Below are 15,994 nucleotides of genomic sequence, written 5' to 3' on the forward strand. Positions count from 1 at the left end.
AGAGGCTCAGTACCAGATGCTTTGTTATAACAACATAAAAATTTGACCAAGATGTTGACTGAATAAAGGAAATGATATATTTGTTAGTTCAATCTCACTTCCTGTCTTGGTATAGCTGTTCATCCTTCTATTAAATGGTCTTTCAGCACTCACTTTTCTATTACATTGCCTCACCTGAGCTATACTCTCTTACTGATTGATAGTTACAGGCCAAGTGATCAAAACAGATGGGGTAGTAAATGAAATACAAGCTTTGTCCAAATTAAGCTGCTAGATCAGTGTCTTGAAACAATAGTAAACAACTAAACAGATATACTACTATCTGACCATCATCACAGACGCTTAGGGAACCCAACTGTAGCTTTAGAGAGGGTCACACAGTGACTTCACACACCCACAATTCTCATGAGTGTGTCATGTGTCATTTATCTCATTTTTGGGAGCAATGTTTCTCCCATTTCTTCATTTCAAGATTTAGTTTTGGAGAGTAGTTGCCTAGATGTTCATCATCAGATGAATAGAAAATGTGGTGCATACACAAAATAGAATTTATTCAACAATAAAGAAAAATGATATTACAAAACTTACAGGAAAGTGGGAAAACAGGAAAGCATAAAACATTACATTGATTGAAGTAATCCAGGCTCAGAAAAAAACACCATATCCCCATATCCTTTCTCAGATACCATCTTAGCCTTTAACTATTAAATATGTGTCTCTAGGTGGAAGTAAATTTGGGTAAAGCCTAGGTAATTAGAAAAGGGTCCATATGAGAAGTAAAGATTTTAAAGATGGGCAGTGGGGAATACAATAAAGCAAAGAAGTTGGAATACTCTCAGGAGCACAGCTGGGCAAGGAGAGACATGGGGATGGAAGGGGATTAGTGAGAGAGGGAGATAAGTAACCAAAATGAAGTATGTACAAAATTCCCACGAGGAAACCTGCTATGCTGTAAGCCATTAACACACACACACACACACACACACACACACACAAGAGAGAGAGAGAGAGAGAGAGAGAGAGAGAGAGAGAGAGAGAGATAGGAGATAGGAGATAGGAGATAGGAGAAAGAGTGAGTTCATATGTTTTTGTAAAAAATAATGAATAACACGTATTTAAGTAAGTCACAAAATGTCTAATTTCTTGACGTTCTGCAGGAATGAAGAACTTCTAGAGCTTATCTTTGTATGTGATTGGATACATAGTGACAGACTAGCCTCTATTAACGAAGTTTGCATTGAAACTCATTTGCCAATCTATTTAACCAGGAGTGATCTCATTAGGAACTAAAACATGTCAAAGTCACACCCAAAACTGTAGCATTGTTTTGTACTAATTAGGTGTTAGAAGTCAGCTATGATTTTGTCTAAGAGAACAGTGAGCCACATCTTCTAGCAGACAAAGGAAATATAAGAGAATCGTTCGACACCCCTAATTTTAGTAGGATTGAAAGGAGCACTCTGTGTGCTTGTATTCATTTCAGGTCATTTAATGCATAATAAAGTTCAGAGACATTTCTAGGGAGATGCTGTCATCCAGACTGTTACATTTCTAAGTCCTTCACAAACCCCTAATATATTTAATGGCACCAGGTTTAACACACCCAGTTCTCCAAGTCTCAGAACTCATTTATGGATTAGGAGTAAATCTTTGTAAAGAAGGAAGAAAGAAAAGGCAAGAAAAAAAGAGGCTGAAATAATTTTGATCCCATAATTCTTTTCTAAATGATGAATGGGACTAGATTCCAAAGCTCCTTTCCACAGAAAAAGACTTAGGAGAGACGGTTGAGGCAGTCATACAGACTCCATGTGTTGAAACAGTTCCCTGCATGTTGCTCCTTGTTTTGTCCATACAAAAATGTTTCCGAAGGTTCTTCTGAAAGATCAGTAGTCCTAGGAGATAGTTGAGGTCTTCAGACTGTTTTAGGCAGAACTGAGAAACAATCACACATGGTCCAGGATATTCCACTACATTAGGCTGTAGTAGCACATCACTATCATTCACTGAATGTTTGGACACTGTACCTTCTATCAGAGGGAGATTGAACTGTGAGTCCATGAGCTTATGTCAAGGGCTTTTGTGGGAACTCTAGATATATTAGTGTACAAAATATTTCAGACAAGTGAATCTTTTGTGAAGATATTTTTTTTCTGATCACAACTACTGTAACTGTAGGTAGATGCTAGATCAGATAAAGAACAGCTTAGAGCTGTTGATCTAGAGAAAGTGAGGTCAGGGATAACTGGCCTTTTCAAGCCAAGTCTTACTCTCAACAGAAAAAGTCTCTTTCTCTGCACATAGACTTCTATTCAGATAGGTTTTATTACTAATATCATAAGCAATAAAAGAAGAAAAGAACACAGACAAGAAGAAAGAGCAAGGGAACTCCTCCAGCTCACATTTGTAGATTGTAGCCCATATTGTCTCTCTGCCCAAAATTTGAAGATTGGACTCAATATGCCACACAGATGAGTCTTAGGTTATAGGTGTATTCTGTGTTCTAAGTGCAGCTTTGGGTTTGACCTGACTGAGCAGTGAGGGAATGAAGAAAGAACACAGCCACATGTACAGAAGAACTGAGGTCCATTGGCCTCTGCTCGTTTTGATGGAGGGCACCAGTTAAGGAAACAGTGCTGAATCTAAGCCTGTTTGTTATGTACAATGTGAGGGGGAGGGGTTAGCTAGTCTCCATAGGAAGTGGCTATCTCAGGCTGTAAACATCTGGGAGGAGGAAGCTGCAGTTGCTAGTCTTTGCACACACTGATAAATCGTTAGTGAACACTGTACTTGCACACACTGGCAACAACTGTCCTCTGACCAGAGGAAGGCTTTGCCAGTTCTGACCTGTATGGGGAAGGCTTTGCCAATTTCCCATGGGTCTGAGGCATTGGTCATTGACATGGCTGTACCTTTGTCAACAATACCCATTCACTCAGGGCATCATCCACTCTTTACACATTCACTCAAGACCTCCTCAGGTCTGTGTGGGTGATTAGCATGTATTTCCCCGCATGTTGAACCCTGCCCTGGAACATGCCAACGAAGCGTATCATTCTTAGCACTTAAAAACCACTGTTGGTTTTATAAACAATCCAGAACGAAGAAAATCAACTCAACTGCTCAATCTTGGCATCATTCTGTTTCTGGAGAGACAAACTGGACTTGTCTGCTGTGTCAGCGTACGAAATGAGGATGTGAAACATCAGCTTGTTCTGCCACACACAGTTCCGTTACGCCACAGGAATAGCTGTCGTTCACTACACCAACAGGGCTTATCACTGTTGAAATGGAGGCTGAGTGATGGGATGAGCTGCCGTACATGTTTCTGGTGTCACTCTTAGGAGTGGCAAACGCTTTGCCTGGCAGTAGGAGGTGGCTGCTGTTCTCCCTGTGATCCAACTCATATGGATAAAGGAACAGGAAGGCTCCCAGGAGCCACAGAGTGTGCCTGGAGAGAACAGCGCTGTTCTTTCCGGCTCTCCTCTCATTAGCTGCCAGCTGTGCAGAATCCAGAGCTGGAGTAAAATCCAAAGAATCAAAGCAAGGATAAATGGCTCAGCATCAACAAGCCGCAGCCAAGAAGAGATGCTTAGTCCTGTTTCTATCTTTTCCTCTACCTTCTTTTCCTCCTGGTCACATAGGCATGTCTTGTGATGTGACAAAAACAACAACAACATATCAACAACAACAACAACTTAGGATGAGGCTAATAAAATCATCAAACAGCTGTCACGGCACTGTGAACACTGGGGCGTCAGGACCTCTGCATAAGGCCTTGGTATTTGTTTCTCTTGGGGAAGAAGCCGTGACAGCCACATCGAGCAGTGGGAATTCCAGAGATTTTACTCTCTGAGCTTCGTGGTCAAAAACTGTTCCACGAGCTGGATTTAGTTTTCCATTACGCCATAGGAATAGCTGTCATTCACTAGACCAACAGGGCTTATCACTGTTGAACTGTATCCTAATTATAACAAAAATTTTCCTTTTCGCTAGATATCAACACAAATGAAACATATTCTCTGCATTGCAAGCTGGTGTCTTTTAAATTCTCTCTTTGGTGTAAGAAATAATAGCTGCTTTTCCTTCTGTAAGAGCTATCTCCAGAACTTACTAATGTTCGCTGTGTGCCAGGAATAGTTGCAGGTATGCTATCTGATTAGAAACTGGTGATAACAGCAGCGGCATACATTATCATTTCTATCACCACACAAAAGCAACATCATAAGTAAATTATGTAACTGCTCCACATTCTCAGAACCTGACAAGAGAAGATGTGGGCTTGCACCTTATGACCTTAGCCTCCACAGCCTGTGCTCTCAGCCTCATCATGGTTCTGCCTATTGTGACCCACTGGCTTAGCAACAAGTACACTTACAACATATTTTCCTAATGTGCTTATTGCTGAAAACACCATGCACTTCAGATGCAGGGTCCAGAGGCTCCTGAGATGGAACTGAATGATGATTGCTTCCCTCTTGAGGACTAGATTTCATGGTATCAGAAGGCACTGCACAAGCTTCCAAAGGAGGGAAGCAGCCAACAGGCCTGTAGCTATGAGGCCCATGATCTATAACAACAACCGGATGGTATGGTAATCCAAAATGTGCAGTTGTGGCATGCATACCTTGGTGGTAACCAACAACTCTCTAATTGGACGTAAGACCCACTCAACAAGAGAGAAATCATGCCTGGTATTTGAAACCTAGCCATCTACCCAAGGCTAGTGAAATCATGGATCTTAGAGGAGAACCTACAAACACCACTTTGCTAAACCATAATTCCCAACTACAGTCCTTGCACTCACAGGTAAATGTAGTGCTTCTCCATCACTGAGGAAACTTCACCACCACAGACCAGAAGACCCTTAGGGCAAACCACAACCAATCAAAATGTACTGAGGAACCCAGTCCCGATACACAAAACAACTCCTGCCCCTAAGGCTCAGGGATCATTGTGGAAGAGGGGGCAGAGGGATCATAAGAATCAGAGGACCAAGGAGTTTGCTGTGAGATTGTGTCCTAGGATTGTCAGAAGCTGTACACCTAAGATCTCACCAGCATGACTGAACACGAGCTGAACAAGGATAACAAGAGACGTGCTGAAGTGAATGGGGCAAAGTCCCCAGGGTCGAAGTCATTGTAACTCTTATTTTTAATATGCGAGGTGGCTGAGGTAGGAAATTACAGTTTGCAGAACACCACGACCATAAACCCCCGTTGTTGGCATTCCCTTAGCATCACTCTAACAGGTTCTTTAGTCCCTCATCACCTCCCTGGCTGGTGTCCCCTGTTCCTCATCATGTGCCAAGGCAGCACTGTAGAGAGCAGGCACCTTTAAGGGACCCAGGATTTCCCTGCTGTAATCTTTTTCACTGCTTCTGCTTAAATGATTTTCTTTACAACTATTTGTTGATTTGTTCATTCATTCGTGTGTGTGGTGTGTGTTGTGTTGTGTTGTATGCATGCATGATGCACGCAGAAGTAAAAGAGTAACTTGCAGCACTCAGTTCTTTTCTTCCACCCTATGGGTCCCAGGGAAATAACACAGGCTTGTTCCTGTATCTACTGAGTCACCTCCATGGCCTTCCTCCTACTTTTGTTATTTGGGACAAAGAAGACTCTGGTCCATAGAACTGACCTTGAAAGAATAGATAGGCATCCAATGTCTCTGGGGAAACATTTTAATTCTCACAGTCTTTAGGCTTCCCAATCTGCTTCCTTGCAGTCCTCCACTGGACACAAGCTGAGTGGCCCCATGTGCCTTGTTAGAGGTACAGCACAGACCCCAGTGACAGGCTCTTAACAGGCTCTAATCTAAAGCTTTAGGTCCTCTACTCAAGCTTACTGGCCCACAGTATGCCTCCTAGGACCAGAGGGTGTCCCGATTCCAGGCCCAGGTCTCCCTCTGAAGGATTTCATCACATTTTCTTCACTTAATTTAACCGAGTACAAGGAACTTTGGGACATAGAAAACAGGGTCTCCAGGATCCAGGTGTGCTTCCTGCTCCCTCTTAGTTCTACTGGAGGAAAATCCACAGAGAATAAGTGAATTAGTTTGCCTGGGGTTGGCCACAGATGCACGTATTCGCACACAACGTTGCTTTAGGTTCACAGCTCTGTACTGAACGGAGTGTTGCAGCCGCAGGGTTATGGAATGACTAGCGTTTACAAACGGCGAGAAACATGGGTTTTGAAGAACTTCACTAGCTTCTTTCATTGTGTACCACACTCTGGACTGAAGAACTTTCAAAATATCTTTCCCAACTGAAAGATGGCACTCTCCACATGACCTGAATTCAGTATTATTTGGAACAGAAAAGTAACTCTAGAATGTTTAAGTCTAGATGTCAAATGACCATCTGTATATATGTACTGAGTCCTGAGGCATCAGAAACTTGGCCTTTGTATGTGTATGTGCCCTCGCTTATGAGACTTTGGTCTTTTTAATGCCGGTGATGATATAGAATTCCTGATCATGGCTAGCTTATCAGTCAATTAAGTTTTTCCTCCAGAAGAACATTTGCTTTAAGTTAGAAGATAAAACCAAACAACGCTGGCGACTAAAATGGTCAGATTTGGCGCCATCCTGGTACTCATCACATTCCATAAACACTGCCGGGAAGAACAACCCTGTCTGGACCTCACTGTGTTCAAGCCATGATGCTACCTGACCAAAGGCAGGACTCACCCATGCTGTCCTCCACTGGACAGATGGAGATGGTGTAATAGAGGTCTTTGCTTACACAATCTTCCTAATAAGGCCAGAGCCTCCACTCCTCAGGGGAGTCCTATGATTTTGCATTTGTGGAAATGGAGTAGCTGTTGAGTTTGACAGGGACACACAGAGAGTAAAAACTCAGCAAATGAAAGTGCTTCTAGTTTAGAATGGTGATATTTTGATGTGGCTTACGCCAAAGTCACATTACATCATTAGGAAAAGTTTAGTTTCACACAAACAAAATTTCCAGGAACTCTCAGAGAGGCTTTAAAAGTGAGCTTTGGGCATCCAGCTTTCCCGGGTAGGGAGCAATCAGAGCTGCTGGTTTTTCTCTCTAGACTCAACCCTTCTCCCTACTTCAAAGGCTTCACGTATATATTCTGGAATAGGACAAAATTCTCATATCCCCTCCCCTCTAAAATCCAGGATGTTTGAATTGAATTGAACTCCTTTGGGTCTATGTGACAAGTAAAACAAGTCTCTGAAAAGCTTGCCCCTCCATTACAGCTGCTGTGTGCGACGGGGTGAAATTATCTTTAAATATGTCAGGGTCATGGTAGGCTACTTGTTTCCTCCTGGGTAGGATGATTTTATTCTCCCCAAATACATGTCTGGTTGAGGGTCAAATAGGAATACTCATTTCCCTTTAAAAAAAAAAAAGCTTCCAAATTGGTTCTCCAGGATCTATAGCTTGGAGTTCATTTAATAAAAATACTGTCCCCATTGCTTGTATGTATACTGTCTGGACTCAGAGGAGGGACCCAGTGGAACAAAGTCCTCTCGGACATGTTCTTCTAATAGCCTTCCCGTAACGCCTCACCATGGTGCACTGGGGATTTGTTTGTTAATAATTAATGCTGGAACTCAACCTTCAGAAGGCAGGCGTCTTACATGTCCACTGCTGAAAACTAGAGTTGGAGGAATGTCAAGGGTCCCAGAATCTGTCTGGGACCAGCCCATTGACAGTTCTGGAGAGGGATGGGTGGCAGGACAATGACCTCTGTTTTGCTGGTCATTTCCGTTCAGAATCCTTGAAACAGAATGACTGTTTCCAACCACGTCACTGCTCTCAGGCACATCAAACATCTGGGTTGAAAGGCACCTTAGATATGACAGAACTCAAAGCACATATGCCTCTAACAGCGTGCTGTCTGATGGCAGCGACTCTTTTGAACATATGTGTTATTGAAGCATGTTTGGTGACTATCCTGGATTTCAAAGGCTTAGTGTGAGAAAGGGAATGGTAAACACCACATTCATAACTATACTATTACATAGCTAATTGATACTTGGAGGAGATTTGAATGAAAAAAAAAAAAACAGTTAAAAGCTGGGAGGTAGCTCAGTCCAGTGCCTGCTGCACAAGCATTAGGATTTGGGTTCAGAGCGGCAGCATCCATCTCTAAACCTAGGCTAGGGCAAGCGCATTTGATGCCATGACTGGGGAACTGGGGAGGATGCCTGGGGCGTGTTGACTAGGTAGTCGGGCTGAATTGGTCCGTTTGGCGAGAGACCTTGTCTCAAGAACACAATCAGACAAAACAAGGACCAATAAGTTATCCTCAAACGAAACAATAATATGCTACTGACACCAAGCCATCTAACTGGAATGGAAAACCCAGACCAATCCTGAAAGGGGTAATTCAGTTATGCACAGGAGGCACCAATACCTTGCTGAGGCCTCAGTTTACCCAGAGGAAGCAACTTTTCTATCAGATTCCAAGACGTGCTGATGTTGCTCAGGGTTCCTGTGCTTTGATGCACTTGGCTCTCTAAGCCAAAGATAAGACAAGGACAGAAGGAGAAGGATGGCAGAACCAGGAGAAGTATGTATGGCTGCAGAGCATCTAGCTAGTTACCACCCAGTGTGTGCTGGGGCATCCCTGCGTTCTGTTCCACCTTCAGTTAAACCATTTCTGGCATCAGATCATAAAACACTCTTGCTTAACAATCTCTTTCATTCATCTTGGAAGAGTTTCCCCTGGGAACTGAACATTGCTTGGAGTAAGTATTCTTGCCTGTCTGTACCTCTGATGAACCTGCCGCTCTCAAGAATGAGATCCTTGCTTCTACCTGGGTTGGTGCCAGCTTGAAAGAGGGAACCTATGGAGGCATGTGGCCAGGACTGCATGAGGGCAGATGGAGGTAGCAGAAAATGTGCCAGACGTGTAAGGCTCTTGCTTTTTACTCAGCAGCTGGAGGCTGTGGGGGACACCAGCCTGCATGTATCTGAAACAGGCATAAGAATGCACTTCACAGGACGTTAGGAGGAACAAATGTAGGGTTCTGACACCAAGGGCCTTTGCAGAATGGGTTCTGGGTGAGAATGAAGATATGAGAGATGGTGACTGTTCTTCTAGAGGATCCAGGTTCAATTCCCAGCACTCACATGGCAACTCACAAGCATCTGTAACTCCAAGATCTGATACATTCATACAAACATACATGCAGGCAGAATACCAATGCAAATAAAAATTAAAAAAAAGATATTCAACTTTTAGGTGACTTGTGCTTGATTAGTTTCCTGACTATGACCAAATCTCTCAATCCAGCATTAGTTTCTTCATCCACAAAACCAGGCTGTGTTTCTAAGAATCATTGTAACCAGAAGAGCCCATGAATCTCAGAACTCCAAGCCTCGCAGACAATGAAGAAATAGGAAATTGAGAAAAGTTTAGCTACTTGTCTAAGGTCAACCTGCTTTGGGACAACAGAATGAGAGCATTCTTGCCTCCCAGACCAGGATCTTCCAGCCTAAATCAGAAGTCTCTCTGAGCATCAATGAAAGGGGTTAGGGGAATTCCGGAGGAAGGAAACTCCATACCTTGAGGGGCCTTGGAGGTCAGAGAGTGCAGACTTCTGAAATGAGCAGTCAATGACTAGTCAGCTCCATGAGAATTCCTTTCTGGAAGATGACTCTTCTGTTTCCCCAGAATTCAGCTCAGCTTGACTTTGACCTCTTGTGTCAACTTCCACCATTTGACAGGCAAGTGTGTTTTCTTGGCACTGCAGTCTCTTGGAGCAGCCACAAATACCTGCCAGGGGCTGTGCCACAAAATTGCCCTGGTGCAGGCTCTTGCTATCTTCAACAACTTGTCCCCTGATATCCCTTATTCCTAGAACTCATTTTGTCCCACATGATTTGTTTAACCATCTGCACAAAAAATCAACACACCTTATTTATTTTTACGAAGGCTGATTCTGATGTGATCTGGGGTGAGTAAATACTTTCATTCACGTCAGCTACTCCCCTAGGCAGCCTGGGTTCATCCTGTCCAGGACACACTTTAATGACCTTCTATTGGAGACTCAGTACGGTGCCCCTAGCCTGGCTTGTATGGACAGGGAAATGTTGAGAAGCTTTCTTTTCTGGGTGCCTCAGGAGGACACAGTTCCCTTCTAAAGAAATGGTGGTTGTTTTCCCCTCCCTGGGGCTAATTGTAGAACACATACTTGGAGAAAAGGGAAGAGAAGGCAGATCTCATTACATTATCCCCATCTTGCCCTCCACCATTTAGCTGGGAGTATCATTTAAACACTCCTCATATCACAGAGACCCTGACCCAGTTCACTCAGACCACAAACTCTAAGTGACTGCTGGGGGATGTCTTTCTGTACTCTGTGGATATGTGTTGTTCCCATTGGTTAATACATAAGATGCTTTGACCTATGGCAAGGCAGCTTAGAGGCAGGTGGAAAATCCAAGGAGAGAGACAGGAAAGAGAAAGACTGAGTCTGGAGAGAGAGAGACACCAGCCCGCCACCCAAGGACCAACATGCCAGCAGACCAGAAAGCCACAGAACATGTGGCAAAACATAGATTAATAGAAATGAGTTAATGTAAGATATAAGAGCTACCTAGCAAGAGGTCTGCTATAGACCATATAGTTTGTAAATAATATTAAGCCTCCAAGTGAGCAGCCAAGGGACTGTGGGGCTGGGCAGGATCAGAGGAATGTGGGACCGTGGGGCCAGACAAGACCTGGGAAAACTTTTCACAACAAGTGACAGCTGAAAACTGGCTGTATCTCAACATATTCTCCTATCCTGGGAGCTTTTTGATTAAGCCTGTTACAGTCTAACACATAGTGAAACCTAAATGTGAGACACTGTTTTAAGTTCCTTACAGAAAATAACTTACTTAACTTTGAAATTCATATTAGCTGGTATTTGGATTGAATTGTATCTATCAATGTACAACGAATTCCTGTGTTGAAATCTGAACACCTGACATCTCAGAATTGGACCTTATTTGGAAACAAAGTCACTATAGACAGAATCAGCCAAGAGACAGCCATTGTGATAGGCTTTACTCCAGTTTAATTATTAAAATGGCATAGCTAGATCCAGATATATGGGTTCTTTCAGACACAGATGCACACACACACCACACAGGAGAGAGAGAGAGACAGAGACAGAGAGAGAGAGACAGAGAGAGACAGAGACAGAGAGACAGAGAGAGACAGAGACAGAGAGACAGAGACAGAGACAGAGACAGAGAGACAGAGACAGGGCCAGAGAGCCAGAGACCGAGAGTGAGGAGAGCCACTTAAGCATGAAGAAAGAGGCAAGAGTGATTCTTCTACAGGCCAAGGAATGCCACAGGTCACCACTAGATGTGAAGAGAAACACTGGAACAGATGTTTCCTCACAGGCCCCAGAAGAGAACCAACCCTTTTGCCTTTTGGAACCAACCCTTAGTTTCTGTTTTCTGGCTTCCCAACTGTAGTACAGTTCTGTAATCTGATCCTTCAGCTTGTTAAGCTTTGCTCTTGCAGCCCCTAGAACTAGTAGAGATGATCCTATTTTGAATGTGGAGATGATATCACAGCAATGGAGTACTTCCTTGACGTCACACACTAACAAGTGTCACGGAATTTTCTCTAAAATAGTCCTTCTTAAGGACAGCATTTAAACCAATTCTATTTGGCCTCTACAATCAAATGCTTTTACTTTGAAAGGAGACTTAATTGACAAAACTGGTGTAAAAGATAAGTACACAAATTCCCTTGTGGTTGATGAGATTTCCTTGGTAGTTATTCTCATCTCTTGTGCTAGAACAAGCATCAAGGCAATTGTGTGTCTACTCATAATCAGAGAGAAATTTTTCTTAGCAGAGGCCTCGAGGAAATGTCAGGTAGCTGAGTCCCTGAGCCTAGTGATGGAGAGATGCTGAGAGAGGTTGTCCCTTATCTGGAAGGAATATTTATATGGTAATGATATAACATAAAGGTCACTGTAAAACAAAGCCATGGTAGTTACTGATACCACAAAAGGGATATGATTAATGAATGAGCTCTTTCAAGGAAGTCTTTCTCTCCCTTCATCAGGAACCCTGAGGGGACAGGTGTAGGTAGAGGTTTCTTCCTAGGAACACTGTTTCCAAGTCATTTCATTCTAACAGCCTCCCACGTGATTTCCCACATGGCTACTGTTGTGTCCCTTTTGAACTATTCTCCACATTCCAGCCAGGTCTTTCCTTCTGCAAATACAAATCTCCCCACACCTCTCTTCTATCTGCGATACTCTGATGGTTTTCCTCAGTCTACATCCTCCTGCATGGCCTATACTTATCCAGAGGGCTGGCCATGCCTTTCTGCCCAGGCTCCTCTTCTCCCCAGGCTGAACATCACAGGTCCCATTACTTGACCTGCAGTCTTCCTGCTCCCCCATTTCTTCCATGCTTCTGTTCTCTGTTCTCTGGGGCTTCTCTTGCCATGATCATGTGGCCCAAAGACGCCCTCCTCTCAGCTTCATCTTTCAGTTTGGTCCTGACGAGCTCTACCGTTTATCTGTTTGGTCTCGGGGCCTCATGACACTATATTGTGATGTGGTCCCAGACCATCACACTTTTTGCCACCATTATTGGCTCACGGGCCAATCTCACCCTCTAGCTTTTTGGGGACAAGGGCTATTTCATCCACTTTTGTGATTCCAAGGCCTATCCTGTTATATAATTGGGGTTTGATTAATGTACGTGGAGAGAACATATGGATAATCAAATGGCCTGGAGTTTAACTTCATAAACAATAAAGGCATTATACTGTTTTCTGAGTGCCTGTTCCTTGAGGCTCCTAACAATGAAGGGCTCCTATGGGAGAGATGATGTCCATCTCTCGCCATTCTCTGCCTTGTCCGCTCCTCTCCTCATCCTCTCCGCACTCTACAGGGGACCTTGAGCCCTACACTGGAGTTTTCCTCTCATTATGGAGAGACACATAAACGTGTTCCAGTGTCTGTGGGGCTGAGTGATAACAAGTGGCCTGGAAAGAAGGGTACAGAACAGGACCAAAGGAGCTAAGTCCAGGAAAGGTTCTGGAAAGTCCTAAAGATAGTGTAGACAGGAAGACTAGGGAGAGGACTTGTCTGGTGAATAAGTTATGTTCCCACGATTACCAAATGCTGGACTTGGCCCTACGTTTTCAGGACTAGCCCTTTCTAGGCATAAAAGTAAATGCAAATGAGCAAGAAAATAAGATGAATATTCTGTTTCAGTGATGGATATTCCGAAAAACAGTATCTTGTGATACAGATGCATCATTTCTCACAGAAATTTTTGGAGTAAATTGCCTTGAACCCATGCTCAGTGGGCCACATAGTAAAAGAAGACATAAAGTTGGGAGACTAGTTGAGAAGAATTCTGGCAGAAGAAGGTAGAGATAAGAGAGGAATGTTTGCTAATGTGAGAATGACTAAAATTCATTATAGAAAAAGTATGAAACCATCAAAAAATTAAAAGTAATTGGGGATATAGACCTCCCCCACATTCTGGAGATGAGCTCAGTGCTTTGCCCATGCGTGATAAGTGTCTTATCACTGAGCTACAGCCCAGTCTAAGGACTGCAAACTTAAGGGGAGGAGCCCTGCCCCTGGCTCAGGGATCCTGCATGCAGGAGATGCTCTAGAGACCAGCCAGTCACAGCAGAAGTGGCTGGAGGCTGATACGTTAGGAGAGGCCGCTGTTCCCAAGCTGATGCTGTGTTGCGATCCGAGTCTGATTCTCCTCTGCCCATTTCTGGTTACATGGAAGTTGTTTGGTCTGCTTCTCCTGCTCTGTGGCTGGAAGATCTCTGGGTCAGCAGGTGGGCACACAGAATCAGTCTAGGCTCCCCTTCCCACAGACATGTCCTCCTCCTCCATGGATTCCCATCCAGGAGTTCTGAGTGGGATAGATAGCCATTCCTTGCTTACTTTGATGCTAAGTCCACCATGCATTATTCACCCTTCTGCAGTAGTAATCAAGCCCTCTTGTTATAGAAGCATACATGGAGATAAGGAACCAGTTGTAAGTTCGTGGGTGAGTTCCACTCTACAGAACAGCCTTGGGTAATGAAACTCCCAGATTCGATTTCTTGGGTAGAAAATCCTCAAGTGTTCTCTAGCCTATGCCAACTGTGTAAGTCAAGTGATCAGAGGACATGGACAGTCCCAAAGCAAAATGTCCTAACTTCTTACTTGGCCCATTCACCATTTCTATCACACAGTAAGAAGGGAATGTAAATCTCAAGGAATACTAATGCTATGCTTTGGCAGAGAATCTAACTTTAAGCAGTCAATGGTTTTTAACCAACACACTGCTCTGGGTGATAAGCTCTTTTACATTGTAGCAGCCCTGAGTCAGCAAATTGTTACTTGCAGGTGTCTATGGGTCCTGCAAGTCCCAGCTGACTCATCCATTTCCCTGGAGAGCTACCCACTCCTAACCCATATTGTAAGCTGTAACCCCTCAGACTGGAGTGCAGTCCTACATCATGGCATGTGGGCTACTGTTGTATGTGGGCTACATTATATATCTAGATGGTCTCTCTTCTAGAATGCAGTGAATACTTGAAACATACAGCTGGCTCATCCTCCTCTCAGCCATTTCCTTTCTAGTACCATGGCAGTTGTTTGGGGGGTATTTCTGCTGCCTTGGGATTAGGCTGAAACATTCATTCTTTGGTTATATTTACTCATTTTATAAGCCAAGGTCAAAGGTTAGCAAGAGAGTATTTTCTTATCCCATGGCATGCGAAGGCTCATTTGACCAAGCAGCTACATCTTGCCTGAGATGGCTTGCTTATGGCTTCTGAGCCACTGAGCTGGTATCTGGGGAATCTTCATTTTAGACAAAGTCTCAGGGGGTTAGTTGGTTCAACAAATATTATGGGGTGCCCACAATGTGTTGGGCTCTCGGGTTGAAGGTAATGTGGCTCCTTTTCTGTAAGATTAGACAAGGGTTGGCAGAGATCATTGAGGAACTGGCTCCACCCCATGATCATTAGCTGCTAGAACCAGAGTCCTCCTGTATTCCAGCTTAGATACCAGTGCTCATCTCTCTAGTTAGGTTTTCTACTTTCCAAAAGTCTCTGTTTTTCTTGCTTCGGTTATGTCTATATTCTTGCTATTTTCTCTCTAGTTCACCCTTTTTTGTTGTTTTAACGTTTTACCATGCTAAAACATTTGCCCAAATGGATAAATCTGATATAGTCTATCCACACAATGGTATGTTACTCAGTGTTCAAGAGGGATGCACTATTAGCCACAGAAAAACTCAAAGGAGACTTAAAAGTGTGTTACTAAGTCAAAGAAGCCAGTCTGAGAAGGCCACATTCCACTGAATTCCAACTATGTGACATTTAAAAAAAGGTAAAGCTGTGGAGTCAGGACAAATGATCAGTGGTTGTTAGGGGTTTGGGAGGAGGACTGGGAAAGGGGACCAGGTAGGAGATGGGATTTTTGGGGCCCTGAAACTATTTTGTAGAAGAAAATGATGTGCCATTATGTATTTGTTAAAACCCATAAGATATCCAAAGCAAATGATCAGTATCAATATAAATAAAGTAAGAGCTTCAGTTAGCAGCAGTATGTGAATGTTGGTTCATCATCATAACCATGTCACATAATGCCAGATGCTAATAATATCTGGAAAATTATGGAGAAAAGAGAGTGGGTTTGTGGAAGCTTTCTAAAAAAAGATAAAAATTTTAAACAAACTATTGCAAAAAACCCAAAGTCTGTCAAAAAGAAAGGAAGGAAGGAAAGGAAGGAAAGAAGACATATAACTCACCCAGACCTCCCTTTGGCAGTTTGTAGTAGCTCTTTTAGAATTTAACATCTAACCTCTCTTCCCTTTGAGTAAAATGTCGAGATGTTCCCAAGTCCACACTAATTCATCTTTATCCTCCCTAAGGACTGGCCTGTCATGTGACCAGTGTGCCGGTGCACTGATCTTTGCTCCTGTGCCTGGCAAACAGCAAAGATCTCTCAGTCTTGAAGGAGTTAGATGCATCTTGGC

The 15,994-nt window shown here is 43.4% G+C and overlaps 1 protein-coding gene across 5 annotated transcripts in view; it reads right to left on the bottom strand.

Moving 5' to 3' along the window:
• The window catches only part of Prlr (prolactin receptor), a 175,589-nt gene that overhangs the window by 118,393 nt on the left and 41,202 nt on the right, over positions 1-15,994 (bottom strand). For 2 of the 5 annotated variants that reach the window (XM_037209389.1, XM_037209390.1), the window contains exon 1: positions 9,542-9,865. The exons of 2 other annotated variants lie outside the window; for them this stretch is intronic. The gene's annotated coding sequence lies outside the window, so the exon portion shown is untranslated. Of the gene's footprint in view, positions 1-9,541; positions 9,866-15,994 lie in introns of those variants that run through there. One more of the 5 variants, XM_028895079.2, reaches the window with a different exon arrangement.

Source organism: Peromyscus leucopus, chromosome 11 (genome assembly GCF_004664715.2).
Source record: "Peromyscus leucopus breed LL Stock chromosome 11, UCI_PerLeu_2.1, whole genome shotgun sequence".
In the NCBI taxonomy this organism is placed as follows: Eukaryota; Metazoa; Chordata; class Mammalia; order Rodentia; family Cricetidae; genus Peromyscus; species Peromyscus leucopus.